The 10,646-nt window shown below is 42.3% G+C and overlaps 1 non-coding gene across 1 annotated transcript; it reads right to left on the bottom strand.

The window, feature by feature from the left end:
• Nucleotides 1-944: 944 nt before the first annotated feature.
• LOC114811552 lies at nucleotides 945-1,082 on the bottom strand. Its single transcript, XR_003759248.1, has one exon. It is a non-coding gene; the product is annotated as a small nucleolar RNA SNORA7 (small nucleolar RNA).
• Between the last annotated feature and the right edge of the window lie 9,564 nt (nucleotides 1,083-10,646).

Raw genomic sequence — 10,646 nt, 5'->3', positions numbered from 1 at the left:
AAATGTCTTCCCTCCCTCATTAAAGGATTACACTCTCCATAAAATCTGTAGAGGAAAAATTAAGATTTCTCAGTGAACAGCTAATGGAACACTTTTCACCCCCATAATCTTGAAGAGGACTTGCTCCCGAGAATAGCCAAGTGAAATATTCCACTTAAAAAAATAGCATCTCCTCCTTTTCTTCCCGTTACCGTAAAAACATACCTTAGAGGGGTAATCCCTCTTCCTAGAAGAGGTTTTTATTGTTGGTAATTTAAAACCAAAGTAATTGAGATGTTGAGCAGGGAATTGGAGATGGAAAGAACAGAGCCTGGAGAAAGGATGTTTTGCCCAACCATTAGTGCAATGTGCAGTTTCAGTTTGAGAAAGTTGTTTCATCTTATGATTAATGGTAAATAAAATAGCGCTGGCTCCCTTAGGACCTTAAATGGCAGTCAATTGACACTCAAAGTGCGACGTTGTAAAATGAAGAGCAAAGCCAGGGTGACAAGTGAAACCAAGGGATGTCATGATCTTAAACTCACCTCAGGCTGCTGTGCTGAGAGAGAGGGGGAGGGCTATTTTTTCCTGGGGGGTGGGGACTGTCACTCCAGTCTGCTGAGGTAATCCTCCACTGTCCACTATTGGAAAGACACTTACACTTACCCTCCTCTCAGCAGGGAGCAGATAAAAAAAATACCCCTCCTCCCACCCCGACACTTCTGTTGTGTCCTTTCCGATTGCCTTGTCTGATGCCATCGAATCATTTCCGACCCATAGCGACCCCGAGGACAAATCTCTCTCAGAACACCCCACCTCCATCTGCAATCATTCTGGTAGTGTATCCATAGAATTTTCTTGGTAAAAATATGAAAATGGTTTACCACCGCCTCCTTCAGCGCAGTCTTGAGTCCCCACCCTCGACTCTCTCCCTTGTCGCTGCTGCCAGGCACAGGTGAGTTTTGACTTGAAGCAGATTGTCTTCCACTCACTAGCCAGAGGCCAAGCTAGGAATGGAATGGGTATGTCTCTGATTGACTCTCCCTCCCATAGTCGAGACTGGTAGAGTACTGGAAACTCTCCAGGTGCAATCCTGAGAAGGGTTCTTTCCCTCTAGGCCAGGCCAGAGGGAGAATTGACTGCTGGATGCTGGGTGCTGACTCGATAGCTGATACTCATTAGGCTGCCCTGGAGCTGGGTAAACAGACCCCAGGCAGACCCAAGTGCAGGTAGCTGCTGTGCTAGATGCAGAGTCATTACTACATCTGTCCTCCAACTTCTTCCGAAGTATGCCCAGCAACTCCTTGGCATCAGACTCTCTCCCCAGAACAGGTGGATTCTAGGGTGAGGCCTCCAGGGGCCTCTTTGATGCCAACTGGGCCCCGAAGCAGGCGTAATGACTCGGGGGTGGAAACATATCAGCTTCCCTTCTCCACCATTATTTCTTTTTGTGTTATCCCACTTTACCATTACTCATGGTTTTTATATTTTTCAATATACACCTGAACATATTTCAAAAATTGGGAAGAAAGACTACATATAGAAAATACTTTCTCAATGTGCGTCTGTGTGTGAAGAAAGCCCTATGTGATTTCATGTTTTCATGTCTGAACGGAGCTACGTGTTTCCTGGTTTGTGTATCCCCATGTATTTGTGTGTGTGTCTCTGAGTATGTGACTATCAGTATATGTGTGTGCCAGAATATTGGTGTTTTTTGTTTGTGTGTTTTTTTGTGTAACCCAGTGCACCTTAATCAATATGGTAAACTAAAGTTTCTGTCAACAATTCCTTCAGAAAAAAAAAATGTGTTTGTTGAACCTTGAATGATTTGAGGGGCCTTTCAAAGTCCCAGGCTTTTCAAAGTCCCTTACTTATTTCCCAGGTAAGTCCATCTGGATATGAGCAAGACATGTGACTTCTCCGTATCTAATAGGGAGCTATTGATAACTCTCTCCTTCCTAAAGGAGATTCAGAATATATTCCCTATTCATCATCCATATTCCCCTGGTGGCAAAGTTGGGAACAAGACAGCTTTCCCTTGGAGTAGCCTGATCAGTACAGAGCTTCCAAGGCCTAAATTTGGGCCAGAACTGTGAGCTAGACAATCTTTGTTTAATAAATGCATTATTTGTTCTTGTTATTCAACATGACTTGCAATCAAAGAGTAACCAAATGCCACATTTTAGCGTGATTGCTAGTTCCGTAAGGGCAGGGATTTTGTCTACCAGCTGTATTCTATTGTATTTACCCAAGTGCTTAGTATAGTGCTCTGCACACAGTAAGGAATCAATAAATATCATGAATTGGAGAGCCCAATTCAGCTTCTTGTTCTTAAATCCTTAAAGGTTGTGAAGAAATCCAACCTTCATCCTCTGTGTTTCAGTTATTCAGATGAAATGGATATGTTGGATAATCTGGAAGGAGGACGTAGCGTATAGGAAACATGAAATTTCAATGTTTGAAAAGTTCAGTCTTCTCGATCTTTCTAGTGAATGACATGCTCAGTGGCAAAAGTTCACTTAGCAAGCTTTTTACGTTCCTTAGAAAGCAACAAAATCGATGCTACCATCAGTTAACCCTCGAAGACAGCACTTATCCCAATAATCCATGGTTGAAAAATGCGATCTCTTTAAGCCTAATTAAAGTCTTTGTGAAAAAGAAGTTATCTAACACTTAAAAAGTACAGTATGAGGAAAAGGAGATATTTATTGAATTTTCAAAATGAGTTTTCAGGGTATATATCCTTTAATATCATTGACAATTTACTAAATCTAGGCATCCCTTTTAATTTGCTATTTCAACTCATACACTTGACCGTAAAGCCTTCAAAGCAGTACACGTCTTTAGACTATATCCGGTCACATCGGTATAATGAGTTTTAATGTCACACTTTTCTCTGTTTTAACTACGCTGACTTTATTTTTGTGGGAAACAGACTCTGAGACATCAGTTCAAGCTCCTAGGTCTTACACACCTCTGCTAACACAAGCGCAGGATGTATACGTATTGGAGAGGATTGGGAAGGTCGGGGCTGGAGGGCGGGGAGCAGGGCAGAGAAAGAAGAGAAGAGAAGCAGTATGGCTTAGTGAAAAGAGCACAGACCTCAGTAATATCTGGGTTTTAATCCCGGTTCCACCGCTTGTCTGCTGTGTGACCTTGGGCAAGTCAATTAACTTGTCTGTGCCTTGGTTTCCTCACCTGCATTATTTGTGATAATTAGTAATAATAATAATATGAATAATGATAGCAATAATAATATTAAATGTGAGTGATAGTCCCCTCATTCTGGGGTGCCTGTTCAACAAATCCAAGGTTTCTTTGGGATGCAACATGTCTTGGAAATTGATATCCTAGCATTTAAAGTGCACAAGAGTAGTTGGCTGGAGCCACGAATCAAATCAGGTCATTTATGGCAAAGAGCAGGAGACTGAGCATGAAGAGTTGTGCTCTGGCCATTAATCTGTTTCATGGCCATTAATCTGTTTAACCACTCTGGGCTTCAGTTTCCTCATTTATAGAATGGGGGAAAACTCCTGCCTCCCCCTACCTCACAAGGATGGGATAATTGTATGACTTAATTAAGATCTAATTAAAATTAGAGAAGCAGCGTGGCTCAGTGGAAAGAGCACGGGCTTTGGAGTCAGAGGTCATGGGTTCGAATCTCGGCTCTGCCACTTGTCAGCTGTGTGACTGTGGGCAAGTCACAACTCTCTGTGCCTCAGTTACCTCATCTGTAAAATGGGGATTAAGACTGTGAGCCCCACGTGGGACAACTTGATTCTCCAGTGTCTATCCCAGTGCTTAGAACAGTGCTCTGCACATAGTAAACGCTTAACAAATACCAACATTATTATTATTATTATTGTTAAGATAAGGAAGGATTTTGGAAAGTTCTCTGTTCAACAAGATATTGTTGTAGATATGGATGTTTCTACCCCTCCATCTCTTTATTCATCTATCTAGCTAGCTAGCTTATCTATTTATCTATTGCACAGTGCTACAGGCCCTGTGGAAAGTTGCCCCTGGGAAAATCAGAAGACCTGGATTCTAGTCCTCATTCTGCCTGCTGGGGCTCTGCTCTCAGTGGTAAAGGTTTATGACTGAAGAACCACCTAAGATGTTTGGCAAGTGGAATAATCACGGCACTGACCCTAGCTAGAAAAGAGTTGGCTGACATGGCCAGGAAAGACTAGCAGCTACCAAGGCAACCGCCTACCACGTCGTGGTGTAATGGCTCAGAACCAACCCTATGCTGTACTTACATAACCTTTGTTTGCATTTTACCTCTCCCCACCCCCCTCCCCCCATAATTCACCTGTTGCATTCCATGCTCCAGCGGGAATATTAGTTGCAGGGATGAGAGAGCATGAGTGTCATTGAACAAACCACTAGCCTGTAATCAATCAATTGTATTTATCGAGTGCTTGCTTTTTACAGAGCACCACATTGAGCGCTCGGGGGAGTACAATATAATACTGTTGCTTGACTTGTTTTCTGCCCACAAGGACCTATGATCAATTATCTGTGGAGTTTCACGATCCCAAGGTCTTAGGTCTAAGGCAATCGATCAGTGGTATTCATTGAGTGCTTACTGAATGCAGAATGTTGTACTCAGCATTTTGAAGAGCACAATGCAACAGAGTTGTTGGATATTCTTCCCTACCCATCTATAGCTCTAAGTCTAGAGAAGATGAGGCACATCCATTGCTTTCAGTGAGGAAATCCAACATACTATATTATATCCTTTCTCTTACTCTATTATGCATTTGCAATTTATTTCTACTAGACTCTCCTTCATAGTCGTAAGCTCTTTGAGGGGAAGGAGCATTTTTTAAACTCCCAATGTACTCCCAAGTTCCTGCTAAGCTGTTTTGAATACAGTAAGTAGGTGCTCAATAAATATTTGGTGATGAGGAGGAGGTTCATCTGCCATATAAGTTGATTAATAAATTAATCTCAGTAAAGGATTTTGAGCACAGTATACTAAGAATTGCTAGAGACTGAACAGAATCAGTCTTCAAAGTGACCTCCAGATGAATAGACCAGGGGATTCCCCACTCTAGGCTGCCCTTAGCCTAACCCATTCCGGAATATGGCTTATGGAATTACCACCACTGACAGACACTCCAAATCCCACTATGACTTTCATGTCTGGGTTCTCCACAGCATTTCCAATGGTCATTTAGATAAAGACTGTCATTATTATGACTCCTAATGAAGCCAACAGTGTGGTAGGTTAGCTGCAGGCTCAGGAATGATCATCTGTAGAATGGGAGAAAGAGTTCTTTGGCTTTTAACTGTACTTGGGGAATGTTTCAAATTCATTTGACTCAAAAAGATTGATCAAGCTCGTGCTAAACTCTGACCACAGCAGTGGGGGAAGGAGAGTCCCCTTGACAGAGGCCTTGGGGTGGGCCCCGGGCTTCAGAAGGCAGAAAGTGGAGGGAGGGAGGGAGTTTTGTGTTGAGAATGTTGCCTGCCCCTACTTTTACATTCAGGGATTCCTTGGGGGTAGGAAGCGATATTCTCAGCCCAAGCTTTATAGTTTACATTTGCTGAAACTTTGTAAAAATCTACATAAATTAAAAGAGCACAGTGTGTCTCCCACCCAGCTCACTCTCTCCCAGTTTATCAAACCACAGGCCCAGACTACCATAGCCACCCCAATCCCTCCCCAACCAGCTGCGGCTCTTGAGCAGGGCTTCTGAGCCCTGGAGTGACCATGAACCGTATCCCCTGGGGCCTGTGTGACTAGCCACTTGTGCCTCCTCAGGAGGGGTTGAAAATGCAAAGGGTTGATGGGAGCTCAAGCTGTCTGCATCAAGGAAAGAGGGTCACCTAGCTGAAGCAGTAAGGCCTAGTGGATAGAGCACAGGCCTGAGAGTCAGATGGTCCTGGGTTCTAATCCCAGCTCCTCCGCTTGTCTGCTGTGTGGCCTTGGGCAAGTCACTTCACTTCCCTGGACCTCAGTTACCTCATATGTAAAATGAGGATTAAGAACATGAGGCCTCTGTGGGACAGGAACTGTGTCCATCCCAATTTGCTTGCATTCACTTCAGCGCTTAGTACAGTGCCTTGCCTGTGGCAAGCGCTTAACAAATACTATTATTATTAATTAGGTCAGCAGAAGCCCCACCCTACCAAACACTCACCAAATCTGTCCATAAACAGCTCAGAGAAGCACTGGGTTGATAAAATAATGAGTCCAGTAATCAGATTATCTTTCAGGAGGGCTCCAAATAGCAGGATTGCCATCCATCGAGATGGCCTTTCTTCATGAAACCAGCGGAAATGCAGCAAGGATTGAAGATGTGAGTGTGATGGGCCAGTGAATGGGTCAGGACCTGTTCCACCCTGCTCCTTCAGCTCCAGTAAGGACTCCTACTCACTGTTTTTTGTTGGAGGGGGAGCAGGGGAAGGATGAGGGAGGGTATGAAGATGGGGCTGTGAGGGGAGGGGTACTTCAGGTAAAATCTTCAGAGCGGAGAACACAGTTCCTTACGGGATCAGAATTCTCCAGATATTTAAATTAGCCACCAAAGAATTCATACATCCTGGGGGGGAAAAAATGTCTGCATATAAAATGAAATGAAACCCACTCTGAAATGTGTTATTCAAAGTCAATTCCAACCCTCAGTTTAAGGACTGGAATTTGAATGACATGGTTTATAAAAGTAATTTCTCACATGTGCCTGGTTTTAAGAGAGAATTGCTCAGGTGAAGCAGTTTCATTTCACTTCTTCAAAGCAGCATTAAGACAGCTTCCAGAGAGCAGACTGGAGACTACAGATGGGGAAAAAAAGTCTAGTCACATTGATTACTGGCCAAGCTTTCCTTGGTCTAGGCTCAACAGGAATTGTACAAGAGCAGAGAGGAAAATCAGCCCTGTGGGTATAGAAGAACAGATCTGTGAGAAGCCCTCAAGGGAAATGATCCTGACATATCAGGTGACTGTAAGCCTTTCTCCTGAGAGGTGTTCAGTCAATATTTCACCACATTCAAGTTTTATGAGTTTGGCACTTTAATATTAGGAGTATTTCTGCATGAGACAAACTTGAAAACAAGTGAAAACCAAAATGAATGAATGATTGAATCAATAAATCAGTGGCATTTATTGAGTGCTTACTGTGTACTTTGGGGAGTACAATATACAAGAGTACGTAGACATGTTTCTTGCCCACAACAAGCTCATTGTCTAGAAGGAGAGACAGAGATTGATAAAAATAAACAAGTTATTGTTATGTATCTCATCTATCTCACCCCTGACCTCTCGCCCACGTCCTGCCTCTGGCCTGGAATACTCTCCCTCTTCATATTTGGCAGACAATTACTCTCCCCTGATTCAAACCCTCATGGAAAGTATGTCTCCTCCCAGAAGACTTCCCTGAATAAGTCCTCTTTTCCTTTTCTTCCACTGCCTTCTGAATTGCCCTGACTTGCTCCTTTTATTCACTCCTTCTTGCAGCCCCACAGCACTTATGTATATATCCACAATTTAATTATTTATTTGAATGCCTATCTTCTCTAAATTGTAAGCTCATTATGGGCAGGGAGTATATCTGTTATATTGTTATATTGTATTCTCCCAAGTTCTTAGCACCATGGCTCTGTTTACAGTAAGCACTCAATAAATGTGATTGATTAAATGACCCCTTGGAGGAGATGTGACCTTAATAAGCCTTTCAAAGGTGGAGAGAGTGGTCTTCTGACATATATGAAAGGGAGGGATTTCCAGGCCAGAAGTAGGAGATTTCCTGGCCAGAAGTAGGATGTAGGGAAAGGATCAACACCAAGATAGATGAGATCAAAATGCAGTGGTTAAGCTGGAACAAGAGGAGTATAGTGTGAGGGTGGGTTGTAGTAGGAGATCAGTGATGTAGGTAGGAGGGGGCAAGGTGATTGTGTGCTTTAAAGCTGATGGAAAGGAGTTTCTGTTTGATACGGAGGTGGATGGACAACTGCTGGAGGTGCTTGAGGAGTGGGGAGTTGTGGAGTGTATGATGTTTTAGAAAACAGCAGAGTGAAGTTTCGACTGGACTCGAGAGAGACAGGAGGCCAGGACATAAGCAGGGAGGCAGATGCAGTAGTCAAGGCAGCACAGAATAAGTTCTTGGATGAACATACTTGCAGTTTGGATGGAGAAGGAAGGGTGGATTTTAGTGATGCTGCAATGGTAGAATGGATTCTGCCTGCTTCTGACCAGTGCTAATGATTCCTGACTCTTCAACCAGCTAAATGTAACACAAAAAGGTTATAAAATGCACTCAGGTCATCATGGGGATGGAGAAATTCCTTTTGAGAATAGATTGAAAACAGTAGGCCTCAAATCTGGAAAAGACAAAGAGTGAGAGGGGTCAGGATTTATAATTGGAAAATCAATTATTGGTAGATGAGGATAGTACAATCTACTAACTCTGTTGCATGATATTGTCTGAGCCATTTAGGCTTGAGAACAATGCCCTACACATAGTATGTGCTCAATAAATACGACTGATTGATTGTCCCCCAAATTGCACAATCTGTAGTGTGGTTGGAGCAGATTATGTTCATATCTATAAGTTGTATAATATAAATTATTTATATTGATGTCCACCTCCCCCATCTAAACTGTAACTTGTTAACATCATGGAACTTGTTTTTATACCCATTTTCACCAGATTTGGCAAGAAACAAAAGCACAAATTCTATGTTCAGATAATGAGACTGTCAAACTCAGTAATAACTCATGAAATGGGTGAGGGCCTCGTTATAAGTTGTCTGGGTGACATAGTGTGAATAGCTAGGGGCAACTCACCACTACTCCTGGAAAAATGATCAAGGTTTCACCAAAAGGCATTGCTTTCCCATCCCTCTCTTATCCCTAAATGGAAATCTGACCCTCAGGAGGCTCTTTATAGGCAGGGACTGTGTTTGCGTTTGTACTGTACTCTCTCAAGCACTTAGTATAGTGTTTTGCACACAGTTACTATTATTAAAGAGGGAATGAGAGATTTTGACCATTAAAATTAAATTTAAAAATCACCTTTTCACTTGCTCTGTCTAGAAACCAAGAAAGGCATAGATGGAGAAATGAAATACAGGCAAGTGCTTAGAATAGTGCTCTTCACACAGTAAGTGCTCAGTGAATACCACTAATTGATTCACTGAAAGAAACCATATGCATGCAATCAACTACCCTCCTAATTCCTGCTCTAATGACAAAGGTAGGTTTGGGGAGAAGGCAGTTCTGTCATACCAGAACTCAGATCCCCTCAGGAAAAATTACGAGCCCTGATCATTTAACCATGTATTTTTGCCTACATGTAGCTATTCAGAAAGTGTTTTAACTAAGTAGATTAAGCACAATTAGGTATTGTGAAGAAGCATCAATGTAATCACAGGATACTCCTTTAAACAAAATAACCATGTAAACAATCATTCCCCCTTAGTCCTCAACAAATGAAATGCACATTTGGAAAACACCCTTCGGAGTTTATTGTATTTCTTCCTTGCCTAAATAATCATATGCTCTATATTGGTCTTTCATTCCTTTCCCAGTAGACTGTGTGTCTCTTGAAAAATACTTTTCTGGTGAGAGTCCAGCTGAGAACTGCCACATTGAAAATGATGAGGGCCATCTATTTTAAATGGGCTCCAAAATTGTAGATGGTGTTCCAAATGAAATCTTGAGTGTAGAACATAATTCATAGTTTTCTATTGTTTAAACCACAAAACAGGATAAACACTTAAATAAAATGCAGAACACATTGCTAGTCAAAATGGAAAGGGTTTTCCTACAGGATGCTGAAATGTGCAGTACTTGGCAGTAAAATTTGAAGTTGCTTTTCCCAAATACCTGCAAAAAGATTAGAGAACTTTGCCCCACTTCACCTTCTAGATACTTCGAGTTTACTAAATCATCCCTGGAAGGATGCCACACAATGTTCTCTCCCTTCTCTTTTCTGTCTTTAAAGGGATTCTGAAATTGCTGAAATGTTTTCCAAGAGGACACCCACTAACTAGTAAATTCAAACAGACAAAACACGCTATTTTAAACACAGAGCAACTAGCATTACAATCCCAGCTGCAATGTACACAGCTGCTGTACATAAAGGGGAGAGAATTGCATTGTATGGCTTAGAATATAAAGCATGTAACCCTGGAGAAGAGAAAGGGGAAATATCAATAGTGGTAAAGCAAAATGATAGGGACGAATGCTTTTGGGAACTAGTTTCCAACAACTGGAATAAAATTCCATTTAAAAAAAGACAACTACTAGCTGAATGTGGACAAGATAGATGTAGCTCATCACTGTTGGGCCAAGGGCAAGGTCAGCACTGAGGGGGAATCAGGACACCCGGGTCCTAATTTTGGTTTGGACTGCTTCTACTAGGAGAGGAGGCTTCTGACAGAAGAACCATCAAGGGCATCTTGTGAGGTGGAGAGGACCATCTGTGAATCTCGGTAACGAGCTGGCTTACCTAGGCTTCAAAGTCACTGGCAAGCCAACTCCATGCTGGGCCTTGTCCTCGTCACGTCAGCTCTAAATGGACACTGCAGCTTAAGACTGTAGACTTTGAGCTTGCTGTGAGTAGGGAACGTATCTACCAACTCTGTTATACTGTACTCTCCCTAGCACTTAATACAGTGCTCTGTACACAGTAAGTACTCAATAAATGAATACGAAT

This window comes from Ornithorhynchus anatinus, chromosome 4, assembly GCF_004115215.2.
Source record: "Ornithorhynchus anatinus isolate Pmale09 chromosome 4, mOrnAna1.pri.v4, whole genome shotgun sequence".
Lineage (NCBI taxonomy): Eukaryota > Metazoa > Chordata > Mammalia > Monotremata > Ornithorhynchidae > Ornithorhynchus > Ornithorhynchus anatinus.
This window is presented reverse-complemented; position numbering and strand designations above follow the sequence as displayed.